Source organism: Neodiprion fabricii, chromosome 6 (assembly GCF_021155785.1).
Source record: "Neodiprion fabricii isolate iyNeoFabr1 chromosome 6, iyNeoFabr1.1, whole genome shotgun sequence".
NCBI classification, from domain to species: domain Eukaryota; kingdom Metazoa; phylum Arthropoda; class Insecta; order Hymenoptera; family Diprionidae; genus Neodiprion; species Neodiprion fabricii.
Genome location: NC_060244.1, coordinates 8,289,978 through 8,312,452, shown reverse-complemented (window position 1 = coordinate 8,312,452; position 22,475 = coordinate 8,289,978). Strand labels below are relative to the sequence as shown.

General features: G+C 40.9%; 1 protein-coding gene across 2 annotated transcripts in view; it reads left to right on the top strand.

Annotated features, from left to right (window-relative positions):
- The first annotated feature begins 15,226 nt into the window (after nt 1–15,226).
- The window catches only part of LOC124184703, a 30,725-nt gene continuing 23,476 nt past the window's right edge, over nt 15,227–22,475 (top strand). For both annotated transcript variants that reach the window (XM_046574707.1, XM_046574709.1), the window contains exon 1: nt 15,227–15,698. The gene's annotated coding sequence lies outside the window, so the exon portion shown is untranslated. The remainder of the gene's footprint in view (nt 15,699–22,475) is intronic.

Below are 22,475 nucleotides of genomic sequence, written 5' to 3'. Positions count from 1 at the left end.
TAAATGTACATAATATTAAATCACATTCACGAGCAGTAAGTGCTTTTTTTCTTTACCGCAGATGCATAAACATTTTTCACATAGTTTGCGGGACAATGCGCGCAGGGTCGAGATAATACCAAAAGATTTTAGAGGGGGAAGAGGGTTATGGGGGAGCAATCACTGCATGCAAATTAAACGGATTAGCATAACTCTGTGCCGGAGACTAAGGGATAATGACGGGGTGAAGAAATTAGAGAATCCACCCCGCAGCTTCGACGCGGAGCGCTCTTGAAATTCGGTATATCTACCACGTAAGTAAGGAGGTGAGAGCGTCTCGAAGCGAAAGTGTGGCGAATTGTGCGTCAAGCGTATAAAATGCGGGCGCCTCGATCGCTGACGTTTTTTGCGCTTCGTGTTCTTCCAACTTTTTCCCCGTTCCGTTTTTGTACAACTTTTTATTCCCTTCGAGGAAAAGTGGTCGATAAATTTAACTTGACAAGGTAGTCCTGACAAATTAGCCGGCTTCTCGTGAAATATCATAATAGCCATAACGACGATTTCGTCGCTGTATTATTTGTATTTATCCAACTGTACGGCACCGAGGGTTTGTTTAAGGGTGAATATAATTTATCCGTTGATAGGTCAATTGTGCGAATCGATTACCATTCGAACGAACCGGAGAGTAAATTTCAATTAAAATTTATCCCCTCCCCGCTTCGGGATCAACGGCAAAGTGTAATTAATGAAATAAAAATGTTGATCGAAGCTTCTTTGTCGCAAGCTTTCAGCGCGTAAGTCGGTGGGGCGTTTCGGCGTATAAAGTAGACATTTTGTGCCCTTTTGATTGGTTTCATCGATGCCTCGTAACTTCTTGCTTTGTGAACAGTAAAACACACCGCAATCTGAGCACGTCAATAACAGAGGCAAATGTAATTTTCACTTGAAAGATACTGGCCGAAATGGCCACTGGATGTGCAGTCGGACAACGGATTCTGCGGGCGACTCGGGACAGGATTCCGAAGAATCGAGGTTCACAGAGAACCAATCCCAGAAACCTTCCATAGATCCCGCCTACCCTCACTTTTGCGATAGGCGCGGAAAGTCCGCAGAACCGAACTTCGTAGAATCCAGGCCCGACTGTAGAAACACTTGTCGTCGCTGGAAAATAAGCGGCTTTATACAGGTCATGAGCCAGCCCTCGAACTTTCCATTCTCACCCTACAAGTTGCAAGCTCGTAGAGAAAAAAAAGAATAGTATCCAACTCGAATTTTGAACTACAAATTCAGGTTCGTTATTAATACGATTTTAAATCCCTCTGATACCATATTACATGAAAATATGATGATTTCTTTTATTTTGAACCACTGTAATGGTTCCATTATCACAAATTTTGGAAGTCTGACCTTGGATTTGTTATCGGTGACCCAAAAAACCTCCGCGAACCAATTTCTACAAAAATTGGCATACTTATAGTTTTTTTCCACAACATTGGATCGCCATTTTTGGTTTCGCAATCTGACTTCAGATTCATGATCAGTCACCGAACAAACTGACGAGTACCAATTTCCATCAAAATCCAATGATCCATTCTCAGAATATCATGCAAACAAACATAGACACAGACGTCCATCTGAAAATGATCGGAGGTGATGCTCTAAAGTGCAAAACGTGGAGATCTAGAAGAAACTCAACTTTTCATTTTCGCGATGATTACAATAACATCCTTTTTCTTTGAAAACAGAAAAACGGACAGTTAATAAAACTGAAGCGGTCAAAATAAAACTTGAAAAATGTCAAGAACAAATTTTTCAACTCTGATTTAAAACCGTTCAGCAGAATATCGCAACTAGACGTCGTATATCTGTTATTGGTTTAAAGAAAATGGCTGCAGGGCATGAAGTAGTTGCATCATAAAGTTGAAAAGAGATACATTTAACGGCTATTGCTTTCTCGATAACTTGTAGAGCTCGACAATAATACAATGATGGATCGTAAATGCATGATAAAACTATGAAAACAATCGATTCGTCTGCCAATGTGTAATCTATTGAAAGATTTAACACGCACGAGGAAAAATGTCTGGTTTAAACTTTGAAAAATCAAACGCCGCGAACAATCCGAATCGTAATTTTAAATAGACCTCGAACCGCAATAAAATCTTGCATTTCTGAGTACCGCAGCTATTATACTTGACAAGAATTCTATATATTGTAATCGAATCGCTCAAATGTATAGCGAAAATACCAGCACTAAAGAACCTCGCGAAGTACTTCAGGTTTAGCGTATTGTATCACGATGCAATGAATAAGCAAGATGTGTTGAAGGAATAATACGGGCCGGATTGAATCTTACTTAATAAAATATGTCGTGTTTCCGATTCTATTTTGCTCGCTCTTTTTCCTCTTATCAGATGGCTGTGAAAACGCGCTTCACCCACTCGAGTTTATTCGTGAGAAAGAAAACGTTGCTACATCGATTAAGGGGAATGCCCGGTTAAATTCCCAAGTCCGATATTTTTAATAGAATTAATTTTACGTCAGATTACTTGTTTTCGGACCTTAAGAACTATGAATAACCGTATCAAAACAGAAAAAATGTTTTTGGTAATGCAAAATGTCGGGCTGTCGCATTAATTTTTTTTAGGATTCTTAGCCACCATACGAAAAATGTCTAGTCTCGTTTTTATTTTTTTATGGCCCCAAATCTGAGAGAGGCAATTAAAACACGTATTGCGTCCTTCGTCTTGCGATGTTTGTGTTTTTGTAAAATTCTTTCATTCGTAGGTGACCAAGATTTCTTTGAAAATATAAATATATAAAATATGAGATTCATACACGGAGAGAAAAAACTTAAAATTTTTACAGGGATTTCTGGAAAATATTACCGTGCTTTCCAATAAACGTGATGAGAACTGCCAGCAGTAGAAAAATTATAAGAAGCTTTCAAAATTATTCTTCGACATACAGGATAAATATTGTTTGCATTGACCAGAGAAAAATAGTCATGCACGGATAAAATTTTACCGTGCTGTAGCACGGCGCATAGCGCTAGCACGGTAAAATTTTCTGTGACGGTGGGTGTCTCAAAATGTCTTCGTATATCCTGTACAGAAAAGGAAAAACAGTTTAAAAAAATACAGTCTAGGTAAAAAATATATAATTAAGAAAAAGAAACATATCAATTAGTTGAAACACACAGATAATTTGATTAGCTGAAACAAGCAAAAGTTTTATTACCTGAAACAACCGATGGTCTGGTTAGCACAATCACGCAAGTCCATACACTGACAAAAAATGGATCGAGTCCAACATGATATGCGCTATAATATTCGTGGCTTCGATTATTAACTGTATTGTTGAATGAAAAACATTCTAAATTTTTTGAATCGACATCCCTTTGTGCTTTAAATTATTACAGTGAATATCTTTTTCGACTGAACATTCTATAGTTCCCATTGTCAGTGCATTTGTTAAAAAATTGGTTTTGTTGCCCTGAAACAGAAAATAATACGATCGGTTAAACGAGTGTTTCTGTATATTTAAGACATATTTCATGAATACTTACGCCAAGATTCTTCACCGTCACTACACACTCCGCGATTTTTATCCCCGTGAATCGACCGCCGGCTTGGAAACGCCGCGCTTTCTCTCAGAACGAAAAACTATCAAGCCGACGCGCAACAGGCGCGGTCAATTGAAGTTTGAAAACTCAGTTGTTGGTAAAAAAAAAATTGATCGAAGAGCTGCAGACTTGACACATCGAAGGTTCTTTACTTTTTCATATACCGTTTACGAAATCGCTAGGCAAAAAGCGCGATCGTTCGATTCGCATTATCAGGGTGGCGACAATTTTACTAGAGTATAATTCCTCGACTTTTCCCTCACTTTTCCCGTAAAAAAATTCCGAATTCCTCGACATTTTCCCACGAAACTTGAGTATTATTGAGCAGCTTTTACGACCTCACAGCTCCAGAGGTTGTGCACCTTGAATATATTAATTTGGATCTAAAAAACACGTAGCATTGCTTCGTTTGAGACGAATAATTAGAAATTGAACGATTCCATTTCCGATGGTCGGTTTAACTGAATTTATGAAGCGTAGCTCAAGATTGATAACGATTTTTATGAAAAAAAAAGTACGTTTCTCCATTTGATCGATCATATCTCCCTGACTTTTCCCGGTTTTAAAAGTCTCTCACCACGCTGCTCGATCACTAGATCACTGGATCACTCGATGCAACTGGCTCACTCGAATCGAAACTCAGATCACTCGGGTCACCGGATCATCCATTTTTGGGCCACTGGATCACTCGATCACTCGATTAGTCCCGGAGGCAGCGTCAAAGATTCGCGGGTCATTTCCGCAAGCTTCATCTTTTTTAAGTTAAATGTGTAACACATAATATTAATTCGGACGTCTGTCAAATCACCCTCACGGCGGGGGGTTGCGGCAGGGTTACAATTACAGCAAAATAAATTTAAAGAAATAAACGTATTGCCGAATACGCGAAACTTATCGTACGCATTAATTGAAACATAAGAAGCTTAGAGAATATCGACTGTTGCGTAGAATAACCGGCTATCTCGAGTAAAGTTCAAAACCGGCTATTTCGTGTTTGAAATATTTTGGCCGCAAATTAAGTTGATTCACAAAACGGAGCTTCTATGAATTTTGTGAGGCGCTGACAAATTTCGTATTCAGTCCGATAGTGCTACCAATTTAATTTGCGGCCAAAAAATTTCAAACGCGAAATACCCGGTTTTTGGACTTTAATCGAGATAGCCGGTTATACTAAGCAGCCGTCGATACCGTCTTCCACTTACATAAGTAGACGGAAAAAAATATTTACAAGATTCCCACCCGCAAGGATGAAATTGATTACTATGGTTTTTTTTTTACAGTGTAAAACAAAAAAGTAACAGTCTTCCACCGATAAGATAGAATAAGACGCTTCGGAAAAGGTCTTTTTGTATATTTTACTTCGCTCGGATATGCTTGCACTTTTTCACAGAAAAAAATCGATCACGCGAAAGAGACGGACTGATTGTGAGAAAAAATTTGTCATTACTGCCTGAACCACGTTTAAATTTCACAAAACGCTGTTTTCGGGTATTTCAAAATTAAGATGTCCTCGAATCCACCGGTGGCTATGTTTTGTAAAATTTTTGCAAAACCTGAGATGCGTGCGGTTTTTCCTTAACGAAAAATCTATGTGCAAATGCACTGCAATATTTGAAAGTTATCAAAAATTGGTTTTCGCAAATTTCAACGTAGATGTTTCGGTACTAAAAAACATTGCACGCATCTCAGGTTTTATGAAAACTATTGTTTCGGCATGCGAAACATAGTCACAGAAAGATTTAAGGACATCTCAGTTTGAAATTTCCGAAAATAGTCCTTTTCGAAATTTCCACGTCCTTGAGCCGGTAGTAGAAGATTTTTTTCAGCCCAGCCCTTTAGCTATTTTTTTGTTAAGGAGTGGAAGAATCTAGGAGAAGAGCGAAATCTAAAAGAGGCCCTTTTTCGAACTTTCCTATTGTACCTCATAGATACAGGACTGTTATGTTTGTGTTTGTTGATATAAAAAGAAGCGTTGTAATCAATTTTATCGTTGAGGGTATACATTTTTCAAATATTCTTTTTCCCTCACTTATGCGGGTGGAAGACGAGTTGTGTCGTGGAATTTAGGCGGAACATGACATTTTCTAAGCATCTTACGTTTCAATTAATGCCTACGATAAGTTTCGCGTATTGCGCCATACATTTTTGCTTCATTTTTTGCTGTAAGTCTAACCCTCGTGAAACCCCCCGTCGTGGGGGCGCGTTGGAAGACGTTCGTGCTACTCTATCGTATGTAACACGGATAACTCGGACAAAAAAAATGAAGCTCGTGAAAATTGTGCAACGAAATCTGTCGTTAACTCCCGGACTAATCACTCGATCACTCGATCACTGGGATCACCTTGGACACCTTAACCACTGGATGGAGTCGATTACCGGATCCCACCGATCCCTCGACCACTGGATCGTTGGATCATTTGCAGGATGGCGCCGATTGTGCTCAAATAAAATTCCCTGACTTTTCCCGTAAAAAAATTCAGAACTCCCTCACGTTTTCCCACGAAACTTGAATATTGTTGAGCAGCTTTTACGATCTCACAGCCCGGGAAGTTGTACAATGTACATCTTGAATATATTAATTTGGATCTAAAAAACGCAAATAATATTGCTTCGTCTCACACGAATAATTAGAAATTGTACAATTCTATTTCCGGCAGTTAGCTTGGCTGAATTTACAAAGCACGGCTGAAGTTTGAAAACAATTTGTAGAAAAGTGCGTTCTTTCCAATGGTTCGTCATAATCCTTGACTTTTCCCGATAGACAAAATTCTCCGACTAATTCCGGTTTTCCCGGTTTGTCGCCACCCTGATTATTAATAATCGCGCAAAAGGCGCGGACGATTCCCGTGATTAATTCACACGCGCAAGAGGGCGCGACCGATTTACCTGTCAAAATATCTTAAACATCTAGAACTTGTCGCAAAATTCTGCAGAAACCCAATCCGCATCCGCGTCTTTTCGAATCCGACACGTCGCGATGCGGATTGTTCTTCCGAGATGCGGGTCAAGTCCGGGAGGGAGGTTGGATGGCATGCATTACCTATATTGTGTGGCGTGACGGTCGGCGTTCCTCTTCGACGCGAAGTCTTCGAGCTCAGCATCTCGCCATCCAACGTGCCACGGAACGCGATGGATGGTCCAGAGATGCGTTTTGCCCATTCGGACGATCACAGAAATCAATAGAATGGAATAACGATCGGTGATGACTGAATAATTGAATTGAACAACAATGGAAAAATGGTTGCAGAGTGACAAGAAATGGAAAATTCTGTCTCGTTAATATTCAAACGCTTACAAACGGTCGAGAGACTCGAATACGGAGTCTCTTGGGAAAAAAATCTCTGCGATCGTTCGACGCTGTGAATTAGAAAAGTTAGCAACATCGCGGTACATCGCGGTACATCGCGACCTTCCTACCCTCGTCTGTTTCCCAACGAAACCACCCAACGGAAAAGAGAGACGCACACACACACACGCACAAACCCCGCGACGGATCCCAAAACGTTCGCCTACCTACCCGGTTACCTATATTCGATCTAAACGATTCTCCATTCTTTCCAACACACGTCATTCTTCGTCATTCGCGCCGTGGTCACTGACTTACATTTTCGTTGGTTACCTGTCGGGAGCAAAATGTTTTTGTATCGTAGTCTGCCTACTCGGAATACAGTATCGCGGTACAATATCGTATCTATCATTTTAGCAAATGTTGGCAGACTATCGGTACATCAACCTTTTGTAAAAGTGATTAAAAACATCCTGCATGCCAATTAGCATTTTTCTAAGCGAGCTAAGAAAAAAAAACTTGATCGGTACTTGTTGAATGTTAGAATATTGAAAATGACGTATAATATAAGATGCAATTTGATTACGTTACGTTATGCCAGACTTTGGAATTTTATCGATATAACAATAATGTGAATATTTGAATACGTTGAAACCTCAGGTGAACCCACCGCTTAAACGACATCGTCGGTAAATTCAAACGTAGATTATTACATCAGTTGCGAAACACAATTCGATCTCGCGAGTGCCGAGTAAGCGATGGTTACCTGTCGCGATGCTCATTCCACTATTAGCAACGTGTAAAATTTCTAACTTCAAGTAAGCTACGGTTAATTAAATTGCGAAACGAAAATTATTCGACCAAAAGTCAAGCACGTTGCGATCGCGAATGAGCCTATCCATGCAGCTAAGAAATCCAAAATTTGTGTAACAATTGTTACCGCCACGCCACGTGACAGGGGAATACCAGGGAAATACCCGTAACCTAAATACGTGCAAACTCACCGACGTTGCCGAGTAATGGAGAAGTTGCTCGGAAGTCTCTGCTTAAATCTGGAAAAGCAAAAAAGGAGGCCCGAATTAATTTATGTATAAAGCTGCATTTTCAGTTCTCGAATTAATTATCACCGTTGTTTACAGATTACGCAAGGGTTAAAATTATGCTTCAAATGTACCACCTTGAACTATCAAACGGTTATTAAAATGGGTATTCTTACCTCTTTTAGGTTGCTCCACACTTGAAATGTAGTAGTTCGCGTAGCATCTCACAATCACGTCGAATGGTGAAGCGTCGCACTTTTTACACTGCGATAAGAATATAACAGAATATTACTCATTGTACATACTTGGATCAGATTTCATGTCCCTACAAACTGCGTGTGTCAAAATAATTATTATTTTTTTTTTTTTCACAACATTTCAGTAGTTTCCGATGTGTTGATAAATGAACTCCATAAATGAATAACAGAAAACCAATTAAATAGACACAAGTATCGAATATATATATGAGTAAGGCCTGTGAACAGCTACCACTATTTACGACCAAAAGCGACAATTTAATCAAGAATCATATCTATTACGTACCTTCCGGTTTTATCCACTGTAGGGGATGGTCCAGTTTTCACCTTGTCTCCAGAGATCAATCGATCGAGCCGATTCTTTCGGATCGTTGCTAAATTTGGTCAATCACACTGAAATGTAGTCCGTCCCTGTAGTCAGATAAGAGATAACATTTTGTTAGTATTCCATGTTCCAAATAAATTCACGCTCTATTGAAAATTAGCGATCATTTTTACAAAACATAATCGAAGACCGAACACCGATAAAGTTTAACCGAAAGACAAACCTCCGAAGTGACGAACATGTAACGACACAGCTACACATGCGTGAATAATAACACACTTCCGTATTCGGTTAACGAACCGATAATTTATTTTTATACAAAAAGAATGCCGCCCAAATGAACCACTCACTCATAAACACGTTACAATTGCATTACGAACTCATTGTCAAACGAAGCTCACCTTCCGGAAGGCCCGTTTTTAAAGAATATCAGAAAGAAAACCGCAACGGAATATTATCGGAGTATTTTCTTGTCACAAAACGCTTCTGACGCGTCAAAAGTCTGCCCGAGAGGAATTTCGATATGTTGTTAGCCTTTTCGGCAAGCTTCGGAACGCTAAAATCTAAAAATCTGCAGCGTGATAATTAAACTCGATTCCACTTTTTGCGTCGTAGCTGCTTGCCTAAAAGGACTGATTGTGAGTTAAACTTGTCAACGATGCATCTACGCACTCACCGAAGGTCGGCCGCACAAACAAATAACAAACAAACGACACGCGACGCGGAGAGTCGAGAATCGAATTCGCAAAGACCTGAAGTTGCACGGTAGAACGAAAAAGGAGGCCCGGATTAATTAGGCAAATCGGCTATTCATTTCTCAAATTAATTGTTACCGTTGTCTAGTTTAATATTCACGCATTGCACGCTGTAACAAAAGTTCGGCTTCAAATGTACGACATCGAATTATCAATCAATAATTAAAGCGAGTATCGTTACCTGGAATCTGGGCTGCTCCACACTTTTACATGTAGTAGTTCTCGAAGCATCTCAGGTTTACAGTTGCACAAAACAATGAAAACTCGGGACACGAAATTCACCTTCAATTACGTAATACAACGTAACAGAAATCGTTGAGCTTATACACTTGGCCCGTTTTTGTACAGTCACGTAGTACGAGAATAATTTTCGGTACGTACATGTGTACGAAGCCAGCCTCAGTCGAACACTGATAGTAGAGCACCGATTCTCGGTCAACATTTCGAGCGTGTTTACATCGCTGCGTCCTTTGAGACTCGCGTCAATGTTATGATCGGCTTCAATGGATCGTAAACTTTCGTCGCGTACGCACAAATTTTTTTTCTCCTAGTTTTCTATTCAAACGGTGAGGTGGTTGTGAATTGTATTAAATGATTTCTTTTCATCGTATTCGATAATTCGGTCACCGCCGACTCGGCACCCACTCGAGCTCTTCGTTTGTTTCTCGCAGGCCGGCCAACCCGTCTTTAGTTTTAATCTGTGAAAGACCGTAAAATGATTGCATCGACAAAGACGACGATTATGTTTTGTCAATGAATGCCCCGTAAATAAAATTGAAACATAATAGTCGTTGTTGTCGTCGATGCAATAAATAAAAACTGCATCAATAAAAACTGCATTACGTGTCTTTTACATCACGATTATAGTAACAGCAGGGTAATTTTTTTCAGATTTTTCTTTCCGTGTATACAAAGGTTATACATCAGTGCCTCACTTTAAATTGCTTCAAAGTGGTTAAAGATCTAATAAATTTTTCATCCTGCTGGTAAATCTGAAGGTTTGATTTTACAAAGCCGGACCGATATTGATCACGATCAACAAAGGACAGATTCTTTACTTGTGAAAAAAAAGGAGAATCCAAAGTATCAGTGACTTTGTTGAAAATAGTCTTCTGGATAAAATGAGACAACGCAGAGTGAAAGCGAACAATCTACTTTATTTTTAACGATTTTTAACTAATTTCGAATAAATCACTGAAACCGAAGTTTTGTACACAATTGCAGTATATTGTATTTTTGTATTCTTATAAAGACCATCGTATTGCTAACCTATGTAATAATTTGTCAAATATCTTATCTACGACCATCTTATGGTAAGACTAACAAAAAGTATTGACTCTAGTTCAACCAACCTTCATAATTAATAACGATCCGTGTATCAAGAGTGGGAAATTGTTTCCTTTTCTAAGTACCTGAGATCAGGGTAGAAACCTTTCAGACTAACGATAGGTCAGAGTTTAGGAAACAAAGCGAGGGTTTCTTAGCCACCGTATCTCGTTGAAATATACACCTATTTTGATACATCTGAGCAACGGATAAAAGAATGGAATTGTGTATATAGCATGTATTGTGTCGGCGTGGGTGAGGGATAATGCCTTTTTCTCGGGTAATTTTTTACCAGCTTTCTCTACCTTTTCTAAGAAGTTTGCCAAGGTAGGCAAGTTGGTAACGGGATAAAGTTTCTCCGAGCAAATCGAGAAATCGATCAGTGTTCATTCACCTGCTTCCATTTTCGAAGTCGACTTGTTTTCGACGGACGATGCAGCTTCACCTTTCCCGTTCCGTGGAGAAAAGTTTCTAAGCAGAGCTCATATAAAAGGGAAAGAGAGAAAGAGAAATAAAGGTGTCTGTGATCAAGTAAACTTGCAGCAAGTAATATTTGCGCATACTTTGAGAATAGAATTTTACGAAGATTCAAACTTTTCATACCATAATTGGATCTAATCCTCAGACCGACAGTTAATCAATTATTACTTTGCAATCAGTTTTCGAAAATCTCATGACTGAAGCTGCATGAAACATTTAAGAGACGACAAATTTTCTCGAAAAAATTTTTCTGTTGTCTCCAGAAACGTTTCTCATTATAATTTCTCTTTACTAGGTAACGTGTGAGTATTTTTTTCAGTTTTCTGTACACCTATGCTTACCCTTAAACGTGATGAAGGCAGGACTTGACTATCGTTGGTAACAAGTTCGGAAATCCATTCTTACTATCGAAAGCATAAAGCGAGAAAAGCTTTCTCGGTTATCGACTGGGAGGAGCTTTCGGTATACACAAAGCTTACCTGAAAATCTCTCAAGATAACTAACTCTGCGTTGCGAGTAAAACAGTATAAATTTCTCAAGAGTTTTTCGAGCTTTCGGTTTTCAGCACGCATCGAAACAAAAGCAGGATAAAATTTTTCTTACACACTGGATAGTTTAATAGCGATAGATTAGATAATTTGTGAATAAAATTAAGCTGGTGATGTTTGCAAAAAAAAAAAAAGAAGAAAGAAAAAATCGCATTTTTTAATCGAAATTTTCTTCCCATTCTCGGTTAGCATCGCGTTTCTTGGATTTTCACTGTTGACTGTTGACTGTTGACGTAAAGAAAAGACTAAATATAAAAAAATAAAAAATCCCGCCAGCCTGCAGCGCGTAATTCACGTATTGCAGCGCAAGCACGCCTCAAGCTGAACGGAGGATGCGCAAATCCCCGCAGCGCCATTCAATCGATCTCGGCGTCCTTTCAAGCTCGCTAAAGAGGCAAGCTCGCACGTGTGTGCTTTCAAGAGAGAACAATTCGACCTGATCGAAGTGAGGGTGAGGAAGGAATAGTGGAAGACGAAAAGAAGAAGAAGAAGAAAAGAAATATGATTGAGAGATACGACAGGAATGAAAAAAGGAAGCGTAGAAGCACAGGTGAACAATTACCGTTTTATTTTTTCACTCCCGCGGAAGGAATTATGAAGCAAAAGCTCCAAAGACCTGTACAGCGGTCGTTGTGCTACAGAAACACGAAGGAAATTGGCTACGAGAGGATCCCAAACTTAATCTATGTCGGTGGGCAGCCCTTTTCGAGGGTCCGTATTTACTATGTATGTATATATATATATATACATACATATATAACACAAGGGTATTATATGTAATACCAAAACTCGCTCCGGTCTAAGAGGATTTTTACTGTATTTTAGGTCGGCGCGAGATAAGCGATATGCTTTCGGATGAAAGACGCACTTTAAAAAAGCTTAACGTCACAGAGTAATTGGGAATCCAGAGCGGGAGACGAGAGGGAAAGGACGGTGGGATAAAGTGAAGACGGAGGAGTGAAAGCTCGCGTGTAAATAAAAGTTTCTTAAGAACGGTAGAAAAAAAAAAACAGCAAGAAAAAAAAAAAAAGGAAGCGTTGCATTCATTTATCTCTCAGTATAATTAGTTTTCATGCGTAGAGATTGCAGGAGGGAAAAAGACCACGTCAGCAACGATGCGGATGCGAAATATAAAGAGATAAAACAAATAAAATAAAAAAATAAGAAAAACAGGCTTAATTTTTTTCAAAAAGAACCCCGAACATCGCATGAAATTCCTTCGGACGATAATATCGGTTGGCTCATCGCCACGAGCGAATAATATTCTTCAATCAATCATCGGTCAGGAAGTGGTGAAAAAATTTTGCTCGATGTCTTTTTGGCTTTTTTCTATTATTTTTTGAACACGTACTTTCTCCATAAATTTTCCGTAAATCTATCTAAAGATTTCGCTTCTGTCGATCAAATCGTGTCGATTTTACACGAAGCGATAAGATCGCATGTCGCGCGTCCGATGGTATAAAGACAATCGAAAAGTGATTGTAAATGACCTTGATTGTAATTCGATTTCTCTTTTAATCCGCGAAAAGAGCAATTTCTTGGGAAATTTTCGTACGGCGTAGGCTTTACGGTGAATGAAAATCGACGTAATTGATTTGCGTCGAAAATTTCCTTACCCGACGAAAGGAAGCGAAGGGTGGATACGACAAGACTCGAATTACGTCGGGTTACAGGTGGTTGCGCGCGGTCCGATGCGGTAGGTAACGGGGCGTGGTTTTGTAGTACTAAACTGATTCGCCAATTTACTTTGGTGTAGTACTCGAGGCAGATCTTTGCAAATGCCTGGTTAAACAGCCCGGGTATTATTTACTCGAGTGATCGAATCGCGGGGGAATTTTATCAGGGAAGATTTTCTTACGAGGGTTTTGCGTTTCATCTCAGAATTGTCGAACTAATATCCAGCAGACGATCCCACGTTTCTTTTATTTTTTTATAAGTTTTTTATCCTTCGTCTGAAAATACTTTGACCTTAATTTTCTTTATTCACTCTTGATCAACCTGTTGTTCGACAGAGAAATTCTGACAAAGACCGAAACGCCGTTTGGAGAGAGACAGGCACATTTTTGTTGACAGGATGTACCGAGACAAAAAGAAGCCACGTCCTGAAGGACGGTTATATCAAGACCCTTATTGCGATGGAAATTTCCAACAGGAAATTATATACTCGTCCAGTTATTGCGCGTCGTTAATTTAATCCCCGGTACTCCTGGATATTTTATCTCTCGTCCAAGGTTAACGCGTCGATCCTTTGATCTCGTCGGATATATCACATGAGTTGGTGAAGAGCTTCATTAGCGGTAATTTTATGCCTTCTTTTGCCAAATAATAAACTTGACCAGATTTCTTCAACTTCGTACGTCAGCCTCGGAAACTGACGAGCGTTTTATTCTCATTTATTAATTCAAAGGATGTTCCGAGGCTTGTGCATATTTTTATTTTTACACTTGAAAGGTTGACGAAGTGTTAGAAACGGTACCCACCTGCATAATTTACAATGCATACACAATGGATGCCAAGAAACGAACGAAATTTAAAAAAGGTCTCGGTGAAATTTACGCAAGTGCTAAAAAAGGTTTGCATATTAAATCAGTACGAGATACACAGAAGGTTCTTCGACCGTGAAGAATTTAATTTAGAACTTTGTGTACAGTTTTAATGTCTAGAATCATTTTTCTTCTTTCTCAAGAGGCGGTACGTTCTTACTACAAAAATATTTAGGGGAAATTCAACCAGTGAAACTGATTCTTCTTTATTCAATTGTCTGATACAATTCGCAATAAACATTCCTCCCTATTCTTTTTCCGAAACTGTTAATTGAAAGAGTAGGAAGAAAATGTATTATGAATATCTTTTTTCCTTCCACCAAAAAGTGAAAAAGTAAATATGAACCGAGTAGATTCCATCTGGCAATGAAAAAGGAGAAAAATAATTCGAACGGGGCCGTAGATAAAAGCGCATAAATTTCTTTGATATTTCGAAAATAACTGTTCACTCGCAAAACCTGTTCACGGCATCTCTATTAATTTTAATAAATAGTCAAAGATTGGTTCTTAGAATTTATTCCTCAGGTTGTATAAAAAATTTATGTTTCATGTGTTTTTCGACGTGAGACTGTGTACAAAAAAGTATATTTAATAAAACGATCTATCCCAACAATATCAACAGTATCAAATTTTCTATCCAACAATCTTGAACGCATCGCGGCTAAAACTTTTCTATGCAACTTGTTTTCTACGATTGCATATCCTGAAGGGCTCATCCCCTCACAGCTCATGCGCGTATAGGTATAATAATACGACAAATACTCGAATCCGCAAATTTTCGACCATCCGATTCAACTCCTCGGTATAATGATCCAAGTTGAGAAATTAGTCGACTCGCATCACCGGTGGAAAGATAAAATAAAGAAAAACCGTAAGTAAGAACGCGGAGTGTATGAATAAAGAGATATATAGACGCGAAGAGCTGCAGGGGTTGAAAAAGCTCGGGTGGGAAACGATTCTGCGTATATCTGGGCAACGTCGCGCTGGCGCGGGCGAGGCGAGGCGGCTCTGGAGAGCCGAGGGGATGATTCCGCTGGTTCCCCGCGAGGGCCGCAGTGTTTCGAGGGTTGCGGGGACCTCGGCATTCGCAGCCGCCGTGCAGACGCGATGCATAAGCGCGATCGCGTATCTCCTTAGATCCGTTACTTTTGCCTTTCTAAGATAGGTACGTTCCTGAAGTGAGGGGATAGGATAGATTATCATATAATATTTCAGGATGCGGAACGAGTCGAAATTCGTCACCGAGTTTCACTTTCGCCTCCGTTTCACCTCGTCCAGAGAGGGTTGAAGTGGTGACCGTGGGGGATTAAATGAGGCAAAGTGAACATGACATTGTTCGCGGTGTTATACTGAAAATTCAGCTTTCCTTCCTGTCGTTTTGAATTTGGATAATTTCTTGTCCTTTTTTTTTTTTTTTTTTATAAAAACTTGTTTCCCTCAAAAAGTTATCGTCTTTAATTCTTCCGTTTTTTTTTCCACACATCTCGCGCAACGTTTTATTCCGTGTGAAAATGCCGTACAAGCAGTTATAAAGGTAAGCGAAATGCGTTAGACATTATTGTTAAACTGGTCAAGTAAGCAGCGGGTATATTTGTAAAACTACCAGCTCCTGCAATCAATAAGACCCGCTTTGTTCGGCTAGGAATATATATCCTTTTACCATGTAACCCTAATGTGTAACACGCCGGCTTTGAGCGCTCTGCACATTTTTTCCTTTTTTTTTTTGTGTGTGTGCAAGGTGTGCACGAACCCTGACCTATATATACATAGTAAACACACAGATACACGTATACTTATCAAGTCGCGTGTCGTTCTAACATTTTCCGATCGTCAAGTAATTCTAGTGACACATTTTATAGAAACGTACAGTTGACGACGTATGAAAAAAGAGGATCTAAAGGAAAAGTGTACACAACAAGTGCATCTAGCGTATAAAATTGTTATGACTTTGTTTTACACAAAAATTCTTTCTTGCAGTATACGACTCATATTGCAATTCGTGTCAAGCTTTATTTTTTGTTGGTACAACCGAGTCTGTATATAATTTCATGAAAGGCGTATGAAACGGAGAGTTCGCTTCGACTTGAATACCGAATGACAGCTGGGCTAAACGAACATTGGAAAAATGATTGACTGACCGACAAAAAGACGGTTTGTGATTTTGTGGAAATTAGAGGTGAAGGTATTCAAACTCGTTTCAACTGAATTGTTTTCCGGAAGTAGTCCGAATGCACACGGTATATACCTGTGATATTCTCACCCTCTATGGCTGCATGGGCAACAGTTGTTTTGCGCAAAATGCGGACAAGCTGACTCGACTGCGAAACGTCGTAGGTGCAGCTATTATTTCCAGAGCTGCAAGTACGGCATTGGCAACTGTACTAGGTGTGCGAGTTTAAGCCCCTCGCTCTCGGTCTAACAACAGTCGAATAACAAATTTCCATTTAGCACATTTGCCTTCCGCTCTTCGAGCTTTTGCCCGCACAGCCACAGATCGGCGAACTGCACAATTACCGAAAAGGATAATCTTCTTTCCGTAAGCGAAAACTCTCCGAAGCCGCGTTCCGTCGCTGATCCGCGACGATCCAAATACCTGCTTTGCGGGTATGGAAAATCTCTCCGAGTGCAAACAGTTTTGCAAAATTGGAAAAATTGCAGGTATCGTTACACCGTGCAATTAAATCCCGCACTGCACGCCGTTTCCTCGGTAAATCGATTCTCTTCGACCCTCCGGTCTCGAACAGTGACCAAAAGGACATCCGCGATACCGACGAGTAAAAATGAGATTAAAACGAAGACAAAGAGCCGCTCGCCGCCGGGCGAACATTCGATGAGTTGCTAACCGCGGCCGCTGCCAGTGATACAAAGCGTGAATTGCCGGTCTGCTGGTTAGAGATTAGATCGCGATTCGCGCTGATCCATACACCAAAAGGCGGAGGCAAAAGCACGAAAGCTCGGATCTACGCATAACCGATTTTCTCTCAGTTGAGGTACACGGGTCTGCCAAAATACGTGTACGTGATAAAATTACGGAAGATCGATAAACTGGCGAAAATTAACCGGACGATTTCTCGTTTTCCATGGGCATATGATCAGTCGGACTTATCTTCCCTGATTATAAGCAAATCAGGGTACAAGTAGTAGCAACTCGGTGCTGCTCGGAGTGGATTTGTACCCTGATTTTCCTATAATTAGGGGTCCCTACGGGTCGCATCGCCGAAATAATCCGGTATTATACAAGAGCCGTAGGCACGATTCGTATCATGAAAAATGCAGCTGGCCTGCCTGTGACTGTTTATTCCCGAGTGCCTTTAGCCCCACTCTTTGAAACTTGAGGGGATCAACTCGAGATGAAATTCGCAAGGTTAGGGAATTTTCCGGTTGACAGAGAAAGTGCGCGCACTTGCGCGCATTTCGAACCTCGGTTCTCTGTACGCTTGAAACAGCTGCCGACAAGTGTGGAGAATTTGTGAATAGATCGTGAATTTCATCGATCCGGCCTCCGAAACAGTATTTGATATCGTCTTGAAGTTTAGCCGCTTACCAGTTTTATGGACCATTCGCGGATTATGGCTTCTTACTTCTGTACACTACCTGCGAGGAAAACGAGGGGGGATCGATCTGTTGCCTTACGATTCGATATAAGAAATCGCAATCACACTGTTGTATTTCCGCTTCTCGCATACAGCTGCAGATGCACGTATTTTACTTCCTCAATATTCTACCACTTTGAAACCCAGCCAATTTAAATGTATTACAAACTTTTCGAATCTCTTTACGGAATTCTCATCCTTATGCCGACTCTCTGTACTCGTCGAATGATTACCGGCAACGTGAACTCTGTTACCAAACTAATGGAAATTAGATTTGTGCAGCTTGATTGATTTTAAAAGAAGCTAATGAATCGATTCTCTGAACATCGTAAATCCGCCATTGACATTTTGTTCAGAGAATTAGCATCGCTTAACATTGACTAATGGGGAAAACGCAGATTCGGTCTCATTGGATTGGAGTTTGTTGAAAATTTGATTTCTTTCACGACTTCGCTTGATCAGGAATATCATAAAATATCTTGAATATTGTAATTCGGTAATTTAAAAAAAATGAGATATATACAGGATTTCTTGAGATTATCAATCCTACAAAAGCAGCGCTCAAAAATCGCTTGTACCGCACCAAGTTATTTTTTGAACGTGGAGCGGATGTGGAGGATGAAAATTTCGATTTTTAAGATCCTTTGGCCGGATTGTGATTCGAGAAAGAACTTTATACTGCATTAATATAAACCCGGTAGTTGACAGTTTGATTGTCAAATTCACCGAACACAGTTGTTATACCTACGTCATAATAAGACTTTTCAATTTTAATTTTTACACTTCTCATTCACTAGAATGACAATAAAATAAAGTTTTCGTAGAAAAATATCCGTTAAAATATAATTTCAATATGAGTTTCTTGATTTTCGAAGTGAATAGAATTCCGCCTTCTCGTAAACAAGGAATATAAGTAACGATTGAAAGTGGATACACATACACGGTTGTACAACGTGGCTTGTACAAGTCACAGGGTAAATAAACTTTTGCGATATTTTACATCCTTCGTAAAACACGGAATGGCGCGATAATGTGAAATGGGAATCCGCGCGAGGAACAACTTCGTAGGTACCTGTACGTATCCATCTTAGGTCCACCCTAACGTTACATGCGTTTGAATAATGCACGAACGGAGGTGGGCGCGTATAGAGATAGGTTTGTGAGTTAAGCTCGTAGGAGTTTGACGCCGCTGCTGCAGGGTTATACGTGTTCGAAAGACGGGGCCGAGGCTGCGAGTGGGACAAAACTTGAAGGACCCCATTCCTCCGGCTCTTCCCTGCAGAAAGACGTCGGTGTCTTGTGTTTCGCAAAGTGCCTAAACTTTGCGAGAAGGCGAATATATACATACTCGTTGGGTATGTACATAGACACAAGTATACATATGTATACGTATACATGGGTAAGAACGAGTTCGCCAAGAGGAAGCGTATCGTTAGGCACACCCCATTTGCACCGAGTACTTCGTAGGCAAGCGGAGGTACACAGACCCTGCAAGATTCCTCCGGACATTATCTCGACTATCCAGGAGAGCCACCCAGCCAGCCAGGCAAACCTGCGCCGTCTTTGCAATTTAACCGTTTGCACTCAGCTCAGGCGCCGATTGACGCTTCGCAAAATACAGTCGTATACAACAGCCCGCAAAGCTCCGCTCTGATACGTCTCCGCTCCAAGCTCGACAACAAGTCTAGACTTTTCTGGAGGCGAAGCGAAGAGAGAGAGAGAGAGAGAGCGAGGGAGAAAGGGAGCTACAGAATTGCGCGGAAACAATTGAGCCAGAGGAATCGCGATTGCAGCTCCACCGGATATCTTGCAGTTTCTATGCCTTTCTCCAACTTGCCAAACGTTTGTTTTTCCCCTTCGCGAGCCAGCGAATTCATCCGGACACCTGATGCAGGGTTCAGCGAGGAGGAGGGTAAAACACAGGGGAAAGGGAGGGGAAAGGAACGTTATACTTTGATGAATAATCGTTACGAATCGCAGAAGAACCTCATACATTATGCAGTGCGACATGTGTAACAGATTCGGATGGACACACGGGAAATAAAACAGCAGGGAATTAACTAAACGATCACCGAACCCTCTGACTTCACCTGTTATTATGTATAATCGTTAGATCCGATGTCACGTTGTATACACATACATGAAAATATCGGTTGCTTGGTATTTTTGGTACGCCGTCTAAGTACAAGGCTCCGAAATTTGGTATCGATCTGAACGAGTTCACGGTTTGTACTGAACAAGAACGAGGTCGGCCAGTTTTGTGGATTAATTGTGCGTGAGAATTCCCGACACCCAGTGTTCCCTAAAAACTGCGGTTCTATGAAACTATCCTTTTTTCTAGGCTCCGCAGATCCGCTTCCCGAGGATTCCAAAGAGTCTGGTTGATGATCGTGAACCACATCTGAGAGCTTGCAGGTCCCAGGCATTAACGCTGCTCACACGTGACCTGCAGGTGACAAAAGCTCTTTGTGAACCACAATTTCGTCAATTTACGGCCGATACCTTGACCACTTTGAACTCGTCTCTTAGCAACCAAGCTCAAAATATGTGGCCACGAACAACTGATTACGTGTAGAAACATCGGGGTGAGCTTCGTTGGACGATTACGAGTACGCATGGTGAGAAAAGTTGCGTGTTTGAGCAATTAAACTAAACGTACCAACGGGGAACACAAACATGCCACTCGTTGAATATGCGCGAACGATAAACGGTGAATAAATGTATGTACGTATGAATACCGGGGAGCCCAAAGGGCGCGATGAAAGATTCACTCGTTTCCCAATAGATGCAATTACAGCCGTAGGAGCGAGTGCAGCAATTTCCTAGAATCTAGTGCTTCAATAATATCTCGCGTCTGCAGCACTCGCGAGAGAGGCACAATGCCCCCAATACCACACACACGTGAACCGAATTACCTAAAACTTCCCAGTCAAATTCCAGAAATATCGCGGCATACGACGATAAGTAAAACGTCAGGATTCCTGCGGTCTGGTCCTTTGGTCGAACTTGACAAAGGAGCTTTGCTCCATGGCGAACGCACCAACGTCCGACCGAACTTTGTCTAGGAGTTCATTCCACTCTCCGCCCATCACCACCAACACTCCTCGCTCCTGAACTTTTTCGGGTGCGAAAACGACGGGCTGCTACATGGAAGTGTTACGAACAATGATAAGTAGCACGGGTAGCAAAGGGACGTTTCTTCTTTCATCTTTCGTTCCCCAACGCACATTCGTTACATTGAACTCCGAGTTCGGTTCGTCTGGAATTCTGTAATTACTTCGTGAACTAAAAGGGATGCACCGGTCTCTTGGCGATTGCAATTTTTCGAAAATTTATAGTGGACGTGAAATATCAAGGCTGAGTTATTGGCGCAGAGGGTGCGCGTATGCTTGGTTTGTAAATTTAACGAAACAAGTTCGAATTTTTATCTTCACTTTGGAACAGGGGACAAAATTAAATCCCTTGTATACCTTCTCATACGACACCCACAAGCTACTGTTCAATTACAAAGTGAAACAAATAATAAACATGCCAAGATGGAAAAAAGTCACACTCGTACGAGTTACCCAGCTGAACATCGGATCACTCTGTTCCTGACTTTAATCCGATCACCGTGACGCACTTAACGAAAGTGCGTTTATAAATGTCTCAGTGTGAGAAATAAACCGAACATTAGACGCACAGCTCGAGGTTGAAACTAAACGTGGGACGTAATTGACTGGATGAAGCATTGATCATGCACCGAGTGAGAGTACCAATTTGCAGTAACTGGGGACGGCATGATCGAGTGGATATCGGGTGACTTTCCTTGACACGTGATGAGGATTTGACCGACACGATTCGTGATCCGGAAGAGTCTAATCGCCCGAGTAGAATATTCCTGGAGACAGTTGAACGGGAATTGGAACGCGGTTCAATTTTGGCCAATCATCGACCGATGGGAAATAGCTCGAAGCTGTGGGTTTTGCGGGGGTCATAATCTTGCCGGTGAACTCTATGTGACAGAGTCACGTGCCTCTCTCTAGGTCCTCTTCTCTGCCGCCTGCGAGGGGCAAGGGAGAGTGGTAATCAGGTTTGCGAAGAGGTGATGCTCCCATCAACGTTCATTGGGTACACTGAGTACCTTTCTCCTCGTCCTCCTGTGATCCTTTGCTGCGCTTTAAGTAGGTCTACGTACAGGCATTATACCTACGTGTGGCCGAGGCACATTTCGCATTACCCACCGCCAACCTACGACGGAACTGCGGCCTCATCGCCTTTGCCGGCCACTTAATTAACTTAAGCGTGAAATCTGAAGACTGGTAGGTGAGCATCGTGCCAAGTTTTGGCGAATCGGCGGAGTGATTTTCCTCGTATCTTTCATCGCCTGTCTCGTCGTCGACGTTCAAAGGAGAATTTAGGTGGTCTTTTTCTTTTTCTTCGGTAATTGCTTGTCGTCTTTTACTCTCCGCCCTCTTTCATTGTAACACGCGAAAATTGGTCGCTGGGCACTGTAACGTAGAAGCGGACTGATATACATATCATAAAAATACGTTATATCGTCGACCAAATTATTGCTCTATATCAATCCAGGCCAGGGATTTAGAATCTGCCGAAGCATAATTACTTTGTTGCGGTATATAGATACAGAAACACATTAGTAGCCGAGTATCGTCGTAAACGCCAGAAATATACCGAAAAGATATCGTCAATATCGATCCGCTAAATTTTATCTTCAA